Here is a 22,517-nt window from a genome sequence, read left to right on the forward strand (position 1 = left end):
GCTGTTACTGAGTTGAGAAGAGATTAAAAGCATACTATGAGCTCCTCCCTGGGCCCTGGGAATGTGGGGAAAACAATAGATACCTCTAAGCAACTTGGGGCGATGTATTGCTCTTAGCCAAGGTGGAACTCAAGGGAAGGTCTCTTTTATAAAGAAAAGTAAGAATTTTTGTTTTAAAAATTGGTGAATGACTTTCAAGTGGCTTCCTGTGTACCATGCCAGGAAGTCATATAATATGTAATGAATTATGCTATATGCTTTCAGCAAAAGGATACATTAAGAATATTAATATGCCAGACTCTTTTCAACCTTTCTGCATCTCCATGCTCCCTTAGTAGGAATCACAGTAACTAAGGTGTTGATTACTAATAATTTAGCAGGAAGAATATTTCTTCTCATTTGTGTTGATTTATCTTTGTACCTCCTCAAATGACCTTCGATGACTATTTTAAGGATTTGTACTGGCTTATCAATAAGGATTACATCAGGAGCCATTATAGAATATTTACCTAAAGCTAAGTTTGGTTGAAAATCCAGCAGACTAGATTTAAAACAAGGTCTTTCTTTTCAGTGGCAGCATTTTTATTCTCCTTACCTACAGATTCACTCAGGGATGTACCTTTAAATTCAGTAGATATTGTACATGTCTCAGACTATAAGCAAGGAGAATAACGATTCACTTTATGATTCATTTTTTCTAGAGATCAAAAAACAAAAGAAATACTTTCATTTTTGTTGACCCTTTAATCATTCTATGACTTTTACCATGAATATTGTCCTTAAGTGATGCTACATTGAATATATTCAAAAAAATTACAACATGTTTTTAAGAATGAAAATGTGTACAACTGTTTCTTCCCTCCCCCACAGAGATGTTATTGTTCTAAAATGTTCAAAACATGCTAAATCATTTTTTATAAATAAGCAAGTCATATACTCTACATATATACTCTATATTTATATACTCTACATACAACTTAGTTTCAGCACCTACCTTAATGGTAACATGAAAAGCTAATGAAAGGACACCACTAGAAGCCCAGGCACAAAATCATATATAGACACAAGAAAACAGCAGATCCCACCCCAGTAAGAATGCACCAAACACATTCACATTCACGTTTCTTTTTTTAAAGCAAATGACAAAGACCTAGTTCAGCTTTTATAAACCTAAGCTAATCATTACATATTTAAACAATTGTCAAAACTAGTAGTTTCCAGCATCCATGCACAACTAAAAAAATACTTAAATTTATACTAAACCAATGTATTACCACTAATGCATTAATACCTTTCATTACTAAATACTGAAAAAGTGAAAATTATTTCTGTGGAGGACTCATCTTGGCAATGTTAGCTTCACAGCAGGCTGACATTACTTGGCTCACATTTCGAACACAATGGAAAGCAGATCTATGCTGGTGTTAAAGTCTTATCTTGTCCTAGTGCTACTCAAAGAGCCAAGGCTCGCCTTGATGTTTAATAAAAAAGCAAAGTGCATACAGAAATTACAATAATTTTAAAGAAAAAAATTGTCTTATTGTATGGTCCCGACAATACTTAAAAGTCTATGACAAGAATGGGCTCCAATGAGGTGTTTATAAATACTTTAGGTACAGTTATGCTGAAAGTTGAGTTTGTTTGAAATCTTAAAAACAAGTTCCTACAAATCCTCAAATGATGCTTGTTATAATTTTAAAATCTCTGTTAGATGCATGTGTTGAATTACTTGTTAACCAAATAGTAGCTGCTCCTTACTACTTATCATTAAGGGCTTTAACTGCCCATCTTCTTCAACTTCTACTGTTTTTGTTTTTTTGGTACTGGGGATCAAACTTGGTTCCTTGCGCTTGCGAGGCAGGCAGCAGAACCACTGGGCTAAATCCCCGGCCCTACTCTTTTTTGACCATTCTCAACAATTCTCACTGTGGTGATTTTTCTACAATTAATAATGTTAGTAGAAGTTGATATAGATTTGAAGCCTATCCCACTGCCATCAAATGATGTGGACCAAAGTGAAGTGAACCAAATGAAGTAAATCCTGTATCAAATGAAGAAAATCTATCTCCAAAGGATGGAAATTCACTGATGGCAAAGAAAAAGTAGTTTGCACTGTGTTTTCTGCTTCTTTGGGGACTCTTTTGGTGCTCAAAAAGTTTTCAAATGAATCTTTGAAGAAGTTGAATGAAAACAGGTACCTTCCAGAAAAAAAATTCCCTGAAAACATCAACTAGGTTGCAGAATGTGAAGCCAAACTCAAATGGACTGTCAAAATGACTTCTCCTTTCTCCACCAATTTATCCTTCTTGGCCATGTTTGTCATAGACATCCTGTTTTTAACCATCTGATAATACCTCATACACCTTAGCTACTTGTTTGAATATTTGCTTTTTTATTTAGTCACAGGATTTTTATCTAGATGCCACGTTAGTGCCAGCTTCTGATATCTTGATGTCCTCGGGTGAAGCATGTTTTTGCATGCCCAGAACTCCATAGTAATCCACTATGTTTTAACAGGTTGTTGGAACAAGTCCAAGGATGTACATGACCTGGCAGGATAAAGGAGGAAGATCCAGAGCCTATTTCCTCATGGATCCAGCATGGTGCACTGGTCGGGGCAACAGTGGTTCCTTCTTACTACTCTTTGGGGCTTTCATTACTGTAGTCCCATTTAACCATCAGTTATGGGCTTTAAACTCTGAAGATTAGAAGACATGTGTTGGCCAACAGTATAGATGAAGGGGTTTAGTAAAAGTGAGTGAAAGGCATCTGCCCATTGAGTGGCATCTGCCTACATCTTGAATTAGTTCTCTAAAATCAAATGAGTAGAGGTAACAATCAGATATTTCCCATTAGCTTTCGAAGCATCTTACTCCTTTCCCCACAACTCTGAGGTTAATGAGAAAATATCAGTGGGCTATATCTGGTGACTGTCAAGTATCTTTTATTATGGAATTTCTCTGCCGGGTACTTTCGAAGCTAGAGTTACTGGGCTGGGGATTTAGCTCAGTGGTTCTGCTGCTTGCCTCGCAAGCAGAAGGACCCGAGTTCGATCCCCGGTACCAAAAAAACCCAAAAAACAAACCCTAGAGTTACTGTAATTCACTCATTCAACTGTCATTCATTTATTCAACTTTTTTATCTTCCTCCTGTGTGTCAGGCATCATGTTTTTTATGAACAGGATGTGCTTGCTTCTTGGCTTTTCCCTCTTCCTGTTGGCTAGAATACATACATGGTGGGCAGTCATTTGAGATCATTAGAAGAAAGGAAGCAGATAAAAAGATAGAAGCTTGAGTTTCAGCACAGTAGAACCGTTGTATCAGCTCTGCATGGCTTATATCTTGACTGTCATATGAGAAAGAAACTGAAATCTTGTTTAATTCATCAATATGTTGGGCCTTGCTATTTAGCTGAGCCTAAATGTTGACCAGTAGAAGTTACTATAATACTTGGAGTTGCAAAAAGATCCAAAGAAATTTTCAGAAAAGGAAAAAATAATCGCCCATAATCCTACCCTCCTAATACAACTGTTTAAAAATCTGTATAATATCTTCTGACTCTCATCCACATGCTCATGTTTTGGCATAATTGTAATAAGTTCACAAATCATTTGCCATTCTGCTCTTTTTTATTTAACTTTACACATTACACATTCTTGTATATCTTAAAATAGTTATTGTGGATTTTTTAGTGGCTTTATACCATTATAGTGTGTTACTATACTCTGACTTATAAACCTATCCTGAATACACTCATAAAAATAATGTTTATTAAATGATCTTGTTGATTTTCCAATGAATCTGGTAGGGTATATAAGTACCTTAGTTTAGCTTGACTCTGAAATATGTACCTTATAGAAGATGCAGATAATAAACAATCAATAAATGCTAGCTAGTATTATTATTGTTGTTATTAGTATTGAATTTTACTGTTTGTCTCTAGCAATGAGACATTCAAGAATAAGGTCTGGTTTGAAGTGGCAGCTGAAGCAAGTTGGAAGACAATGATACAATCATTACTGAGCTACGACCAGTGAATTCTTTTTCTTTTTCTTTTTCTTTTTTTGGTACCGGGGATCGAACTCGGGTCCTTGCACTTGCGAGGCAGGTGGCAAAACCACTGAGCTAAATCCCTGGCCCTTGACCAGTGAATTCTGATGTGCTACCTGTAAGACATCTAGTTATTCATTGTAAGATTTGTGAGTTGTGTCCATTCTTCACATATTTTGGGCTGAAATGCCAACTCAGCCTTCTCCTATTCCTCACCTTTAATCATACCTACCCTGCCTTTACTCTGGTTGTTCAAAGACCAGAGAAAATATGAAAAGGTCTATAGTGACATGTCTCCTCCAAAATCCTCTTCCAACCAGTCTCTCCTTTCCCTAACTAAATTAACCATTTGTATCAGCTTTCTGTTACTATAATAAGTAACTGAGATAAAACATTTATTTTAAAAAGATTTATTTTGGCTCATAGTTATAAAGTTTTAGACCATGATTTCTTGGTCCCCTTGCTTTTGGCAAAGCAGGACATCATAGTGGGAATGTGTGACAGAGAAAAACTGCTCACCTCATGGCCAGGAAGCAAAAGAGAAAAAGAGAAAGAATGGTCCCATAATTCCCTTAAGGGCAAACTTCCAATGGCCTAATGACCTCCTTCAAGGTTCCACCTCCTTCTAAAGATTCCATTCATATCCCACTTCCCCCCCCCCCCCATGAGTACACACAGCTGAGCATGGTGGTACATGCCTGTAATCCTAGCACTTGGAGGCTGAGGCAGGAGGATCATTATGAGTTCAAGGCCAGCCTGAAATACTGAGTGAAGCCCTGTATATCAGTTAGAAATGAAAGTTCATTCATTCAACAACCGTGTGTACATAACTTACCTCATCTTTACATCCTTCTGACATCTGATATCTTTGCATCCGTCTCTAAGCTTATGGTTGTTGAATGAATCCAATTCTGTAGAAATTATTAGAAACCATTAGGATTTAATAATAGGGATTGAGATACATCAGAATGAGAGAATACAAAACTGTGAAAGAAAGATGTAATTTTATGGTGAAAATAAAATTGGTATGAAATCAACCTCTATATTTAGTTTCTTTTTTGCTTTTTACATATTCACAATATATTAGAGATTGTGCCTACCTGATCTCAAATTTCAGTTACAGAATTTTTTTTCTGACTCTTCTCTAAGTATTCTCCAAAAAATCAGATTTGTGTTTAGCTTTCTAGACATTTCCCTAACATTTTCAGTTTCATCCACTGGCAATCTTACAGAAATCTATGATTATCAGTTAAATAAATAAAATTTTGGTTCTGTAGTTTTTACTTAGAGAATTAAATTTAATGGATTTGACAATCTGGTTCTATAGCTGTTACAAGAACAGGGTTCTCATTCAGCAGAGAAGAGGACATTCATTTGTCTTACTCAAAGGTGTGCCTGTACTATAAATCCCCATCCTAAGTCAGTCTTGTAAAAGCCAAATGAGAACATAAGAGGTAACAGCAGCAAGGAAGGAGCCTCTTTTAAAACATGTGGATGAGAACAATGGGCACAATTTGCCAGCCTAAGGGACACTAGGAGAGACAGTTTGGGCCATCAGGCTTTTATGGGAAAGCAAAGCTGTAACATTAATCCTTACATAAGCTTCATCTAGTTTCTGGATGCTCTATAGAGTGACTGTTGCAATTGAGGTCAAGATTGGGCATGTCAGAGTTAGAACAATCTACACCAGAGTTGTATTTTGTATCTTAAGTAATAATGTACAACTAGACACTAACTACCCATGTACCCCAGAGATTTTGGGATGAGATGTGAAACTGAAGATAAAGCACTTCCCAAAGTCTCCAATGTAGAAGAATTGCATTGTTTCAAGTGTGCTGTGCCTTTTCTTAGGAGATTCTTTTATTTGTTTCCATAACTGTTGGCTAATGAGTCTCAATTGAGAAAGGATACAAATTAGTTATAAATATGACTTTTATTCCAAGAGGACAAATGAGGTAACCAGAATAGTAGCTGATATTCAATGCTTATCAATTTCTTGATACTCAATTCTTATCAATTTCTCAATATTCAAAAATTTCCTAATAATTTTCTGTACGTGTCATTTTAAACCAAAAAAACTAATTAGTCTGAGTGCCCACTTCAGTAGCACATATACTGAGTTGGAACTAATTAACCTCAAAGTATAAGTCAGTGGTTAGATAATATTAACATAAGATAGGAAGTTCAAGTTCAATTCCTAGCACACTGCAGTTACTGCTGAGCACCTTAAAGTGTGTTTATTTTTTAGGTTTATAAAACTGGAAATTAATTTTTTGAATTTATAATGAGGCATTGAAACTAAATTAGATTAATAACCAATAAATATAGAAACACTCTGAGCAAATGAGTAAGTTATTAAGTATATTTTCTTATAACAATAGTTAATTTAAGAACGGTGGAATTTAAATTGGTACAAACCTTTTAGTATACATTCTGAAAATACCTGTTAAAATTCAGAGAAATAATATGGGGGAAGGGAAAAGGTAATTCTACCTTTTACTTTGCATCAGTTTAATTTTTTTATGAGATTGTTTTATATCAGTATTTTAAATTAAATAATTAAAAACCAGGAATTCTGCATCTTTTTATGTGTGTTTTTTTTTGTTTTTTTGTGTTTTTTGTACCGGGGATTGAAATTGGGTCCTTGCGCTTGTGCAGCAGGCGGCGAAACCACTGAGCTAAATCCCCGGCCCTTGCATCTTTTTAAAAGTAGGTATTTTCTAAGTTAATCTTTTTATGTTTGTCTATTCTACACAGCAATTGTAGACCAGTCAATTACATCGTTCAGATTTAATTTTAGAACGGTAGCTTAATGGCTCAGTGTACCATGCTAACAGCTTCAGCATGGACAGGCATATTCTGTATTCTGCATATAGGACATAATAGCTCAAATAAAAATGTTTCTGAGGGCCAGGATTAGCTCAGTGGTTCCGTCAGCTACCTCGCAAGTGCAAAGTCCTGAGTTTGATCCCTGGTACCAAAAAAAAATGTTTCTGGCCAACTTTGAAGCACTTTCAAGAAAACCTTGGATGGCTGTGTCTTTCCATCTCAGATTTCTTCATTAAGTTGCACTCTAACCAGTAATGCAGGGAAAGGAACAAGAACCAGGCAAAAACTGCTTCCAAATCTTAATTAAGAAAGTGATATTAACCTCCTTAAAGTTTCTGCTATTATAGGAAGTGCTGGAAAATCTTGAGGGAAGAGATAAAAAAAGAAAAGAAAAGAAAAGCAACCTAAGAAAGAACCTAGTCTTAGAAATATGATACAAATAAATTGTTTTAAATCTCTTTTATTTTGTCCTCTGAAAATACTTTTAATTGGAAAATTCTGCTTTAAGTTTACTTATAGCTTCAATCATCCCTCATTAGAGGACACTTTTAGTTTTTCATGTAAAAAAAACTTTACAACTTTTCTATTCAAACTTTTTAAAATATTTATTTATTTATTTATTTATTTATTTATTTATTTTGGTACCGGGCATTGAATTCGTGTCCTTGTGCTTTCAAGGCAAGTGGCGGAACCACTGGGCTAAATCTCCAGCTCTATTCAAATTTTTTTCATAAACACTATCTTATCCAAGTATTTTGCACAAAAAATTCAAGTGCAAAAAGATTTTATTAAGAACACGTGAAGGGGCCGGGGAGTTAGCTCAATGGTTTCTCCACCTGCTATGCAAGCGCAAGGACCCGAGTTTGATCCCCAGTACCAAAAACAAAAAAACAAAGAATGTGTGAAGGCTCATTTCAATCTCAGTTAACTTTAGATTAATACATTTTCTTTGCTCTTTCAGTTGATCATATAATATTCTCCTTTTAGTTAACAAAGTGGATTCTACACTTGAGGCCTTCTAATTGTTAACACAATAATAATGAGTGCATTCAGGACTGCTACCTCAAAATATGACACCTCAATATTTGAGGAAACAGCAAAGATTTCTCTGACTCTTGCCAAACCCATGTATGTCTCTTCTCATCCAGCCCTGTTGCCCCTGTGTCAGGATAGAAGGGATGTCTCTCCCTATCCAAGGTCAATTTCTCTATCTGTGCTTTGGATCCCAGCATTTGTCTTTTCAGGAAATCTATGTTATAGATTTTCCTTTCTCTTTCCTGTATCTTAAATATTTATGTTTTCTTCTCAACAGGATTAGTTTCATCCACTTCTAAACAATCTTGTTTTACCAATTATAGAAAAGTTCCTGGGTAATAATCTCTCCTCCCTAGGTAATATTTAGATGAATGCTGTCAATGTTTCTCTCTTTTCTGTTCTTTTATGGCTGACCACATGGTTGAGCCCATAGGTGCTCATAAATAATCAGGTTATAGTCAAATCTTATAGACCAAGGGGATAGATATTCTGTCTGTTTCAAGTGGTCATATATGTATCTGCTTTACCCTCTTATGTGTTGATTTCTTGGCTTAATTCTCAGAGGGAAAATTTCTTCCCCAAATTTCCTTATATCCAGAGAATATGTCAGTGTAGTTCTGAAATACACAATAGTAGTTTCCATGGTATTTTTAAAAATTAAAATAATTCCTTTTAATCAGTGTACATGTTTGCATTATTGAAATTGTTTATATCAAGAACTGACCAGTGCACTCGATCCCCAGTACCAAAAAAAAAAAATTGACCAAAGAGTTGGAGATGTGGCTCAGTGGTAGGGCACTTACCTAGTATACACGAAACCTGGAGTTCAATCTCCAGTACTGGAGAAAAATCTTTTTTCTTATTTTAAAAGTTTGTATTTAGTTACTTATGTAGCATCCCGTCATGGGAGTTAACACAATTTAATAAAACAGGTGTTAATATTTGTAGAGAAACAGTAAGTGCTTCATATTTATTATATTTTTTATGATTATGTGTATCAGTAAAAAGAAGAAATTGAATATATTTGCCCCACGTGGAAAAGATGTTAAAGCATTAAGGAAAATAAAGGAATACATTTCTGACTCAAGCTGATCAGAAGATGCATTTTAGGAGCAAACTTTCATTTTTATATCTCCAGATAACAATTTAACCCTGGCAGTGAGATAATGACTGCTGCATCTGAATTTTATGACGGCTTTCTGATTTGTTGCTTCGTAAAGCAATCACATAAGGGCAGCAAATCCTCCAAATAGTGGAAAATATAGTATTGAAAAATTTCACTCTTAAGTTTCTATAGATGAAGCTTTACAAATATTAAAATAATAAAGGCTGATTCTGACTGTGTGATGAGATAGCAGAGGTTATTATGATGAAACTGAGTAATTTTCATTAACCTCACACACAGGTAACTCCTATGTGGCAATTTTTTTTCAGAGAATTAGCACAATCTAGGTACTGCATTCAAAGGCTTTTGTGACTAAAATAAACAATTGAAAATAATTTTCAGTGAAAATACAAAACTACCTTGTGGAAAGCAGACACGAACGCTCTTTAAAAAAAAAAAAATAGGCCTCTTGGGCCGGGGATATAGCTCAGGAGCGCAGTGCCTGCCCAGCAAGCGCGAGGCCCTGGGTTTGATTTCCGGTACCAAAAAAGACAAGTGAAAAAAAAAAAAAGGGCTGGGGACTTTTAGCTCAGTGGTTTTGCTGCCTGCTGTGCAAGCACAAGGACCCAAGTTTGATCGCCGGTATCCCCCCCCCCAATTTTTTTTTTCACAAACACTATACAATTCAGCTATTAAAATTAATATATTTTTTGTTTGAAATGTTTCTGAGTTCCATCCAGAGGGATTTTATTCCAAGCATAAAAAAGGAAAAAATGAAACTATTTTGGCAATTGGGAAGAAATTTAGAAATTTCTAGGGGAATTCATCAAGGCTGGACTACCATAATTCCTACCTTTTGAAATATGAGTTGTCAAACTACAAGGTGGGCATGGTGGCACATGCTTGTAATCCCAGAACTCAAGGGGCTAAGTCAGGAGTATCACTATGAGCTTGAGGTCATCTGGGGCTACACAGTGAGTTCAAGGTCAGCCTGCAATATAATGAGACCGTGTCTCAAAAGAAATGAAAAACAAAACTATATTCACTAGTTAAGCTAAAATTTCAGGAATGAAAGTCTCAGTAAATTTTGTTGATGCAACATATGTTTGATGTATGAAGAAACTATCTAGTAATTATATACGTGAATAAGTAAACTAAAGTCACAAGTATTTATATAGTTTCTCTTTTCTTTTTTTCATATGTTTATTGGTACATTTTAGGTATACAATACAGTTACATTCGTAGTTGGGAACTTGCACCTTTACATGATGTATCTTGGTTCTTATTTTTTCACCCTTCCCCTGCCCTCCCTTCAAACCCTCCACCCTTCCCTATTTACAAAGACTTTTTTTCTTTTCTCATATGTTTTCCTTTCCCTTCTTTCCTTTCCCCTACCTTGCTTGCCCCACTTCCCCTACCACATTTAGACCTTCTCTTCCTATTTCACATTATCAATTGTACATTTTGATCCTTATTTACACTTTTAGATTCTCACACCAGGGAAACTATTCGGTATTTACACGTGTCCTATTTATTTCACTTAAGAGTGTGGCCTCAATGTGCGTCCATTTAGCTATAAATGTCTCTAGTTTCTCATTATTTATGACTGAGTAGTACTCCATTTTATAAAAAAAACCACATCTTCTTTATCCAGTCTCCAGTTGATGGGCAAATTGGCTATTTCCAAGCTTTAGCTATTACAAACTGTTCTGGTATAAATATGGGTGCACATATATCTCTGTGGTATGATTCTTTTAATTTTTTTTCAGTTTTAATTAATTTTATTGGTACATTTTAGGTATACAATATAATGACATTCATCATTGGAAATTTGCACCTTTACATAATCTCTCTTGGTTCTTATTTTTTCCCCATTCCCCTGCCTGCCCTTCAACCCCTCCATCCCTCCCTATTTACAAAGACTTTGTTTCCATTTCTTCATTTTCTCATATTAATTCCATTCCCTTCTTTCCTTTCCTCTACCTTTCCCACTTTGCCTTCCCCTTTTCCCCTTTTCTTCCTATTTCACATTATCTGTTGTACCTTTTAGTCCTTATTTACACTTTCACTTTCTCACACTAGAGAAACTATTCGGTATTTACACATATGTGCTATTTATTTCACTTAAGAGTATCGCCTAGGGACTGGGAATTTAGCTCAGTGGTTCGGCCGCCTGCCTCGAAAGTGCAAGGACCAGAGTTCAATCCCCAGTACCAAAAAAAAAAAAGTATCACCTCAATGTGCATCCATTTAACTATAAATGTCTCTAATTTCTCATTTTTTATGGCTGAGTAGTACTCCATTTTATTAAAAAACTACATTTTCTTTATCCAGTCTGCAGTTGATGGGCAATTGGGCTGCTTCCAAGTTTTAGCTATTACAAATTGTGCTGCTATGAACATGGGTGCACATATATCACTGTGGTATGATTCTTTTAATTCTTTGGGGAAGATACCCAACAGGGGAATAGCTGGGTCAAATGGGACCTCTAGTCCTAGTTCTTTGAGGTATCTCCATACTGACTTCCACAGTGGTTGCACCAGTCTGCACTCCCACCAGCAATGGAGAAGGGTTCCTTTCTCCCCACAGCCCCACCAGCATTTGTTATTGGTTGATTTCTTGATAGCAACCATTCTTTCTGGGGTGAGGTGGAATCTCAGTGTTGTTTTCATCTGCATCTCTTGAATGACCAGTGATGTTGAACATTTTCTCATATGTTTATTTGCTGCTTTTACTTCTTTGTCTGAGAAATGTCTGTTCATTTCAGACGCCCATTTTTGAATTGGATCTTTATATTTGGGGGGGGGTCTGATTTTTTCAATTCTTTATATATTCTAGATAGTAGTTCTTTGTCTGAGGGGCAGCTGATAAAATTTTTTTCCCACATTGTAGGTTGTCTCTTAGCTCTGTTGGTGGTTTCTCTTGCAGTGCAGAAGCTTTTTAATGAGATGAGATCCTAGGTGTGGATTTTTTGTGCTAGTTCCCATGCTTCTGAGGTTTTGTTCCTAAAGTCTTTTCCTATGCCAATGTCTTCAAGAGTTCTACCTAACTTATCTTCCAGTAAGTTTAGTATTTGTCTTAATATTTAGATCTTTAATCCACTTTGATTTTAGTTTAGTGGTTGGTGAAAGATAGGGGTCTAGTCTTAATCTTTGGCAGGTTGAAATCCAGATTTTTCAACACCATTTATTAAAGAGGCTGTCTTTCATTCAGTGAGGATGGTTGGCTCCTTTGTCAAAGATGAGGTAGCTGAGTATGTCTGGAGTTATTTCTGTATCTTCTAATCTATTCCACTGATCCTCGGGTAGTTGTATAGTTTCTAAGAATAGTCCTATTGGACTATTCTAACTAAATGTCATTTAGTTAGTAGCGTGATTACATATGCTGGTTCTATTGATTAGAAATCTTGTTCAGTTTGTACAGTTTGTAATGAGGCATATTGTTTCCTATTCCTGCTTTATGTAACAAATGACCACAAATTCAATGGCCTAAAACAGCACAAATTTATTATGCCATAATCTGAAAGTCAGAAGTTCAAAATGATTTTCATTGAGCTGTAATTAAGGTGTCAGCAGGGCTGTGTCCCTTCTAAAGGTTCCAGGGGAAAATTCTCTCTTTTGCCATTTCTAGCTTCTGGAGACTATTTATGTTCTGTACCTTTGGGCCCCTTCTGTCTTCAAAAACATCAGTACATACCTTAAAGTCCCTCTGTGTGTTTCTTGTCACGTTTTTTCTCTGACTCTTATAAGAACTCTTATAAGGACTCTGTTTTCTTATAAGGACATTGCCCATTACATTGGGCCCACCTAGGATAATCCAAGATAATTGTCCTATCTCAAGATTTTTAATCACTTCCACAAAGTCCCTTTTGCCATGTATGATAACATATTCATAGGTACTGCGGTTTAGATTATGGAAATCTTTGGGGTCATTATTCAGTCTAGTGCAGTGTAGTAGAGTGAATAATTGTTCCTACTCTTCACTCCCTACCCAGACATAGGATTGCATATTCATATGCTATCCTTTCCAATAATTTTGCAGTGTCTTTTCAATACACATAGTTAAGGAAAATTTCCTAGCCCTTGGCTCTGGAATTGATCATGTGACTTGCTTTGGCCTGTGAGATTTTAGCAGTTGCAATGCACTGAAAGGTTTGGAAAGCTCTTCTGACTGTGCCTGCTCACTTGCACTTCTGTTGTCGTAAGAACATGCCTGAGAGAAGATTCATGTGTTGTACAGCTGAGTTGGCCTAGCTGAGTCTGACCTACATCAGTTTACTCTTTGTCAATCCTCGGTCAATTCACAGATTTCTGCAAATACACTATTGTTAAGGCAGTGAATTTTGACAGTTTGTTATATTTCATTTTTGTAGCAATAGCTAAGTGATATAGTAGAATTTTCAGATTTTTTTCTTCTCTCATGATCTTATCTTCCATCTATGGTTATTATACTGCTAGAAAACAGCTATTAATCATGCAGCCAACAACTATTTAACAACTACTATGTTCTGTTACATATAAAAGTATAGACAGAAAGTTGGAAACTAAACTTCCATGCACCATTCATGGGAAGCTCATAGACATTACCAAAGGAAGAAGAAAAGGGCAGATAAGAGACAGAACTTGAGATCATTCTGTGGTTGATTTGGATGACAAAGATTTTACTGACTCGATTTAATCATGGCTAATCTACATTGGGAGGTTGTTAACTGAACACGTTTTTATTGAGTACCTAGTTTGTGAGTGTGCCATAATTTTAGGGATACACAGAAGAAGATGCAGAATTTTAGTATCTAGAAGTTATAATACTGATTATAATGTAAAAAGATGACACTAGGTTAATGACATCTTTCTGTTAGGTTCATTTTGTGTATTCATAATAGGTATTATATCTCTAATGAAAACTATACTTTGGTAGAAAAAATTTTTTAAACATCATTTTAGGGTTGGGGATTTAGCTCAGTGGTGCCGCTGCCTGTCTTGCAAGCACAAGGTCCTGAGCTTGATCCCCGGTACCAAAAAAAATACATATATCATTTTAACTGAATGTAAAGAGTATCTATTGGTTTTAGTCATTTATATCAGTGCTTCTCAAGCTATTTTTGATGGGCTATTTATTTTTTGTTAAATTTCTAATCTACACTGACTGATACATTTATAAAACACATGATACTGAAGCAATGTCAAATTTCTATAAATGTCTCTAAATATTCTTGCTTTTACCCTCACCTTTTCATGGACTGACAGGTAACAGTTTGGGGACTGCCATAGAATACAGTTTGAGTAACACTGGTACTGCCTCTTATTACAAATGAAAAATGTAAACATCAGAAAAATTTTGAAGACATATTAGTTCAGGTATTCATGTTTCAAATTTATTTTTATAGATTTTATTTTTAAATGAAGAAATGATATATGAAAATGAAAAGGATAATTCTTCTATAAATCCCTTCAGGCCTATATTTTTGTATTTACATATCTTTTTTTCTTAGTGCTGAGGATCAAATCTAGGGTCTTATGCATTCTATGCAAATTCTTCCTCTGGCCCTACATGTCATATTTTTAACTGAAAGGGTATAATGACTGAAAATTTCAAAGTGACTAAAATTTTAAATTGTGAAAAATTATATCTATACATATACATATGGATATATATGTACACATATATCTATATATCTATATACATATCCTTTCTTATTTTGGTACTAGGGATTGAACCTAGACCTTTGCACTGAGCAACATCCCTAGTTCTTTTTATGTATTTTTCATTTTGAGACAATTGCTAACTTGCTAAATTGCCCAGGCTGGACTTTAAATTGAGTTCCTCCTGCCCAGCTTCCCAGAGTGCTGAGATTACAGGCATGCACCACCACACCTGGCAATTTTCTTATATTTTCAATTTTGGAAACAGAAACAAAAGCACTGCATAAAAGCAAAACACATAAAATATCCAGAAAATCCCAGGACACTTTACTCTGTTACCTGCCAGAGGAAATTATTTAAAATATTAGCTAAGATTTGCCCTGTTATAGATCATATGCTGAATTAATTTTGTCAACTTCATCTAATTAACATTGATTATATTTAAGTGATTATCTTCTGCAGCCACTGTGCTACATAATTTTTAATTTTCTTGGGTATTACTTTGAAATATACTTTTACTTTCAGACACAATACTATTTTGTTTAACTAAGTAAAACTTTAAACAAAATTCTTCTGTCTGAAATGGGGGGAAGTGAGTTCCTCATCATGTTTCCCAAGCTGGCCTTGATCTCATGATCCTCTTGCCTCAACCTCTCCAGTAGCTGGGACTATAAGGCACATGCCACTGTGCCTGGCTAGTAAAACTTTTTAAAATGTTATCTGAATAATTTTGAAAACATTTAATGTTGTCACATTGATATATGGTGCAAATAGTTCATTTAGGTACTGGCATGAAAGTATAGGCACTATAGATGTATACTTTTCTGTATAGAAATGTATAAGGAAAAGTATTTTCCTCAGGTGACTTTTAAGGTGGCCAATGTGCTTTTCTGCTTTTGAAAGACAAATATTTTCCTGAAAATGTTCCATATATCTGAAAATTATTTTCCCTAGCAAGTACATAGCTATATTTTATTTGGAAATATAAAATGAGGTCTATCTTCTAGTGTGTGGCAGTCAAGTACAATAAGAGAAAGCATATAATTTGGGAAAGATTCAGAAAGTCTTTTTTTGTGTTCTAGTAAGTTAAAAGTTTAATCACTATATGTTTGGTAGAACTGCATAAAAATAAAAGACTACTTTTTTACCTCTCTGAAAATAATTAAGGTGATTATTTCAACAATAAAATCAAATATTCAGGGCCAGGGATTTAGCTCAGTGGCGCAGCGCCTGCCTGGCAAGCGCGAGGCCCTGGGTTCGATTCCCGGTACCGAAAAAGAAAAGTGAAAAAAAAAATCAAATATTCATAGAAAGATAAAGCAAGCTGGGTGAAGAGAAATCAGGCTTGTCAGCCTTGATTCTCTTATATATGGCTTCTGGAAGCGATACAATGTTTCAAGTGATAAATATGTTTTTAGGGTTAAAGCAAAGAACTTAAACAAGAAGGAGGCTAGGTTCCCAATACTACATAGCATCGTGCCTTTAGAATGTTGAACAAATGGGCTGAAAGGCAGCAAAACACAGGCATATGGTAAATTGCATGATGTTCTTCCTGGTTTCCATAAACATGTCTGGCGAAATCTACAAATTGTGAAGGCTGGGGAGATGTCAACAGTACTGATTTTATCTGCTTACCAAAATTCAGACTATGGAACCACATTAAAGTAGTTATCCAACAAGAAAAAAAAACCATTTAAGTAAAAGTATCTTAAAATCATACTGTTAGCAGTAAGGTTAAATAGCTTTGTACTGGGCCGGGGATTTAGCTCAGTGGTTCTGCCGCCTGCCCCACAAGCTCAAGGACCTGAGTTCAATCCCCGTTACCAAAAAAACTCCCCCAAAACCCAAATAGCTTTGTATTATGAAATGAGATTGGACACGTATTTCATAGATGAGATAGGAAAAAGGTTTAAAAATTAAATGGGGTGGGGTGGAGGAAGAGATGGGAGAATTCCTGAGTACTTTAGTAATAATATACAATGCAAAGTACAGGCAAATACACAAGGCAGTACTGAAAGTCCTGTAAAAATGCATGTGTTTTCCTGTTTTCTCAATACTATAATACTATAAAAAGAGGGAGAATTTGGTTTAGCCTTTTACTTTTATTTAATTTTATTCTTATTGGTCTTAGAATAGTCATTTGTAAAACACTACTGTTTAATATTGACAACTTTGAAAGTCACTGAAAAAAGTTAAATGGCAATTTAATGTTAACAGCTGCTTATGGTTATCAAATCCATCAAAGCCCTTCATGAATATATTAAGCACAAACCCACTAAATTACTGTTGCTGAAGACAGCTTGGTATTTTGAAATTGCCTAGTGAGAATAGGTAGACTATAATAACAGGCATGATTCTCATTGCAATTTACTATTTTGTTTTTAGATAGGGGGAAAAAAACCAGACTTGTTTTTAATTATTTAATGTTCTAGAACCTCTGAAAATCTACCTATAAAGGGGTCTCTAGAAGTGTATTAGAAAGTCTCATTTCATCTAACTTCATGTTTTAACTGCTGCAATAACAAAACAAAAACAATGTTCCTATAACAAAAATAATTCATGAGTAAATAATGCATATTGAGCTAATAATTACTGAAAAGCCAAATCTGAGTCCTTCAAAGTTTAATTAATAAGGCAGCTATATTCTTCAGTTATATTTTTCTAGAAGACTATCTTTTTATTAAATGTTGGTAAGGATGCTGTAGGGAGCAGAGTCATTGTAAGAAAGATCAGGGACTACTACATACATCCAGGAATACCCTGCTTGCTTTACACGGCTTGTCCTCAAATCATTTTTTTTGGAAGGCCCATACAGCCTACCTTCCCTTTGGGATATATAAATTCTAAAATAGTGTCTGAATTATCGTTCACCCAAAGCTGCAGGGTGTTTAATTCAAGTACTAGAAAGTACAGTTTCTCAAACCAACATAAACCAAAGTGCAAGAGAGATAGTTACTTATTCACTTTCTGAGTGTCTTATTGGTGAATTTTGGGGAGTGCAGGTCAGAGTCAAGCTTGGGAGACTCTAAATTTGCATGTTACTTCTTGCATAAGCTGAAGGATAACTCTAACTCTGCTATAAGCCAACAATAAAATGGAATTTTCAAGGTCCCTTGATTGTGCTTTTGAGGTACAAAATAGTGATTCAAATGAAAAAAATTAAAGTGCAAGAATTAAAAGTTCTTATCTTTTTATGTAACCTCACCAAACTATACAGGAGTAAAATAGCATGGAAAGGAGGGGCTCTGAATTAAATATTAGATTTAATGAAGAACAAGCATTTTTTTTTACCATGTTCCTAGTGAACATACACCTTAGTGACTAAACTTGATGAGTCACAGAAGACAAGACAGGGATTTGGGTTCCTTTCTTCTCTGGAGAGTCACAAAGAATAAAACACAAGTCAGTACTGTAAGAGTGAGGCAGAGCTATACTCATGAGGGCTAGATGTCATCAAGATAATTATGGTCTTTTTTAAAAAGTAAAAGTAAAGGCAAGGGAAGGACTTGGCCTTAGAGGCCAAGCAGAAGAATTTCAGTCGCTTTGAAATAGGATAAAAGGTTAGAATCAGATTATCATCAATACTGACCTTATGGATAGGGTTCGGGGTGAAGTTCAGTGGCAGAGCTCTTAGCATGGTGAGGCCTTTGAGTATTGCAAATCTGGAAAGGTAACTCAGTTCAGCTAAAGGGAGAAAGGAGCAGGAACTCTCTCTATAATAGGTCTGGATGAACAGTTCTCTCATCTTATTCCTAATTTGTAGACTCTTAAAGACATACAGTATCTTGTTAATAACTCAAGTCTACTCCATTTTAAATTAGTTTTCTTATATTAAAATGATAGCAGTGACATCAAAGTGCCTGATGATGTGTTTTGTGTATGGATATAAGATGGAGAGCAAGAAAGAATGAATGTGTTTCTTATCTTACTAACTTAATAAATTATGCTAATAAAATGAATAATAATTTTTTTTGCTTAAATTATTTTATTGGTACATTTTAGGTATACATTTACATTTATCATTGGGTGCTTGTACCTGTACATGATGTATCTTGGTTCTTATTTTTTCCCCATTACCTGTGCACCATTCACCCCTCCACCCTTCCCTATCTACATAGACTTCGTTTCCATTTTTTTTTCTTTTCTCATAATTTTTCCTTTTCATTCTTTCCATGAATAATAATTATGATCTAGGCTGAGGATGCAGTTCAGTGGTAGAGCACCTGTCTAGCATGTGCAAAGTTCTGGGTTCAGCCCCTGGCACCACAGGAAAAAAAAAAAAAGAAATGACCTAAAACTTCAAATCATGAGCTGCATTCATCAAAGCCTTTTGGTTCTGGTTGAGTTTACTTTTAAGGATAATGCTTTCATATAAGTAAATTCCAGTGAAAACACAATATTTCCCCCTGTTAACTGCCACACAATGATAAACTCATACTTACTAGCCCTAGAAGATTCAAATTTAAAAGACAAGAATTTAGGGCTGGGGATTTAGCTCAGTAGTTCAGTCACCTGCTCTGCAAGCGCAAGAACCCAAGTTCAATCCCTGGTACCAAACAAACAAACAAAATAAAAGACAAGAATTTAGAAAATAAAGACAACTCTTCCTTCTAAAAACTCTTAAGGAGGCCTAACTAGATGACTTGAAAGACAGTAGATAAAATTTTTTTAATGCAAAGTAAATTCAGTTTCAATTGTTTCTTTTATTTAATCCATTCTTTACTTATGAGTCTGTCTTGGTTGCTCTATCTCTTGGATCATTTGCTCTAGAAAAGCCAGTTGTCATGTCATAAGGACATTCAAGCAGCCCTGTAGAGAAGTCCATGTCAAGGAACAGAAGATGCCTTTTCCAACAGCTGAAGAGGAATAAAGGACTCCAGTCTTGTAGGTGAGCTATCTTCACATCAGACCCCCTAGCCATGATCAGGCCTTCAGATGACTCCAACACCTTTCTCTTGACAGAAGCCTCAGGGGAGACTGAGCCAGATCTGCTTGAGATACTAAATGGTTTGTTTTAAGCCACTAAATTTTGTTATGCAGTGATATATAACTAATACAACACATAAGTATAATGTGTCTTCCACATGCCTCTGAAAACTAAGGAAAATGAAGATAAGACAGGCAGAGAAGTACTGTAAATTATGTTTTGGCCCCTGTGTACTTTTCCTCCATACTTGTCTAGATTCTTTTAAACCTGGGCCTGTGGGAAAATATTCAGTGCTCTAAACTAATTTTGAAGGTTATAGGAAGGAGTTTTGCTTTAATTCTAAGGATACATATGTATCTTTGAACTAGAGGATATACTTTTGAGAAGGGGAAACAGGAAAATTTCCTGAAATCTAGTTTCTTTTTTGTGGAATGGTAGGGAGGCCACTACCTGTCTCTGGCTCATATTTAAAGTTACATTTATTATTATTATTTTTAACCTAATGTGACTAGTTAAAGAATATAAAGTATGACTTGATTTCCTTCTTAGTGTTGGTTTTGGAAATGTTTAGAAAGAAAAGAATATATATATATATATACCTTTTAGCCTCTCTTTATTTCTGTCTTAAAATTTCAGTAACTTTAACAATAAACAGTAAAAATGATAGAGTATACAAACACATTGCCCAAGTAAACCCATCATGAACCTAAGTCTGAGAATAGTTTCCTAAATAGGGGAAGTGTGTTTCATACCAAAGCCCATTTTCTGTTATTGCCTTTTTTATTTGCACTACTGGATGCAATGTATTTTAAAGTAATCTTAATAGTTTCCTGTCTCTCGCTAACAAGAATGACTTGTCATAATAAGCAGTGTAGACACTGTCCATTTGATCCACTCCAGAAAGCTGTCTATTTGATACAAGAATAAATTACCTTAATTCCTTTGTCCAGTGAATGGAATATAAATAAATAAAGAGACAAGAATAAAAAAGTGGCCAGTTCTATTAGAAGACAACAAAGGATTGGGACATTTGGAAGCCTGGTTTAATACAAAAAACCGTGATGAGTCAGAGAGCTGCATATGATAACTAACTGTAAAGAGAGAAAGAATCCTCACTAATATAAAACATCCATGAAATAGTTTCCTCCTTATCTAGGAAAGTAGACAATTTCATAGTTTGACAATAATAGCTCTCGATTCTTTGAAGTGGGAAGAACCTATTTTGTAAAATCACTGTAACTCCCATCAAAAAGAATTCTAATTTTCAGAATTCTTTCTATAATTTATCACATTCCTGAATAGGAATTTTGGATTGCATTTGGGAGAATGGGTTTGTTTTGGGGGGTGTCTGTCTTATTATCATTTTGCATGTTTTATTTCAGTTGTAAAGTGTTTGTCTTGTTTATTATTTTGTGAGGTAAACCATGGACATCTAAGTATTCTATACTTTCCTTTCACAGTGTTTGGTATTGTCTCTTAAGAGAATTATACAAAGATGTCATACTCCATTTGAGTACTTAAGTTTTTACTAGTAGCATCTGAGGAAATATATGTAGGTGTGTGTGTGTGTGTGTAGGACTGAACCCAAGGCCTTGCACATGGCTGAGCACATCCTCTGAGCTACACCTCCAAAACCTCAAATTTGTTGATGAAACATTAATAGAGCCATTACTCTATGTTAGGTTTAGGGTTCCAGCTGGAGATAAAACAAATTGTGACAAATTTTGTGCACTGTAGGAGCTGGTAAGTAGTAGTAAAGTGATTCTCAAAATGAAATCTTAGGATATCTTGCATTTAACCAGAGGGATTGTTTTAAAGACTGAAACTTTAGAATCTCTAGGGCTAGCATCTACAATCTAATAAGTTCTCTCTGTGATTGTAATGCAAACTGAAGTATAAGGACCATTGATTTAGAGAAGGTTACAGGGTAGAGAAATAAACAATTTACATTTCGATTGAGTCTTGATGCAGTGTTCAAAGTACAACAGTAGCACCTGGAAAGATAACAGATAATAGTCCCTATCTCTACTAAGGGAAATGTAGGCAAAGGCTATAAGCTGACATCTGTCTGTGGCTCTGAAAATGATGTGCCTTGTTTCCATTCATTTTAAATACACAGTGAACACTCATGAAATGCTGTGTTCTTGCAGATCCAACCTGAAGACTTCTATCAGCCTCTCTTCTTTATTCTTCAGTGGCTCCGGTGTTTTTATTTTCCTCCATGACAAACGTGACAGCACATACCTGGTTCTGAGTGATTTTAAGAGTTGAGAGTCTTGAATATAGTATCTATCGTCACTATACAATAACACACACACACACACACACACACACACACACACACGAACTTTAAAGGGCCTGAACGTGTCTTTTTGGGTTTAGAGTGAACAGACATTATAATTTAATCTTAATCACCAGCAATTTACTTATTTTATTATCTTTCCCTTTAGATGGACGGTGCTGCCTAACATCTATTTAGCCTTGTATTACTTTTTTTCCTCTCCAAAGCACAGTGCCTAAAACTCTTTTTTTTTTTTTTCTTGATAGTGGGGGAAAATGAGTAACTCTAAGTATGGAATTAGGTAGAAAAGTAATGTAAGGTCCAATCAGAACACTCTCCGGAGTTCTACACTTGCGTCTCAGAGGACTGGCGGAAGATGAAACTTTGTTACCTTCATTCTCGGACAAAGAGGCCATAATAGCTAAGGGCGTTAAAAATTTTCCTTGAGCGTTACCAGGCGAGGTGTTAAATCTCAGTGGGGCTGTTCTTTAGCTATAAGGCCCCTTTTATCAAAAAACTTCTAGGCACTGCAGATACATTATTTCCGGGGTTCCTGGAAAAATGGTCAGCGTCTGTTGTGATACCAGTACTCAAAATGGCGACAGGGTGCTTCAAACGCCAAATCAGGTGATTGAGTCCCAGACCGTC

The 22,517-nt window shown here is 35.4% G+C and overlaps 1 protein-coding gene and 1 pseudogene across 1 annotated transcript in view; one reads left to right on the forward strand and one right to left on the reverse strand.

Annotated features, from left to right (window-relative positions):
• The window catches only part of Skap2 (src kinase associated phosphoprotein 2), a 310,376-nt gene that overhangs the window by 116,927 nt on the left and 170,932 nt on the right, over positions 1 to 22,517 (forward strand). The window contains exon 2 of the mRNA XM_087206614.1: positions 19,432 to 19,549. The gene's annotated coding sequence lies outside the window, so the exon portion shown is untranslated. The remainder of the gene's footprint in view (positions 1 to 19,431; positions 19,550 to 22,517) is intronic.
• LOC101726580 (dnaJ homolog subfamily B member 6 pseudogene) lies at positions 1,818 to 22,285 on the reverse strand (annotated as a pseudogene).

Source organism: Heterocephalus glaber, unplaced genomic scaffold, assembly GCF_053883595.1.
Source record: "Heterocephalus glaber isolate CG9 unplaced genomic scaffold, H.glaber_assembly_v1.0 deba00000676, whole genome shotgun sequence".
Classification (NCBI taxonomy): domain Eukaryota; kingdom Metazoa; phylum Chordata; class Mammalia; order Rodentia; family Bathyergidae; genus Heterocephalus; species Heterocephalus glaber.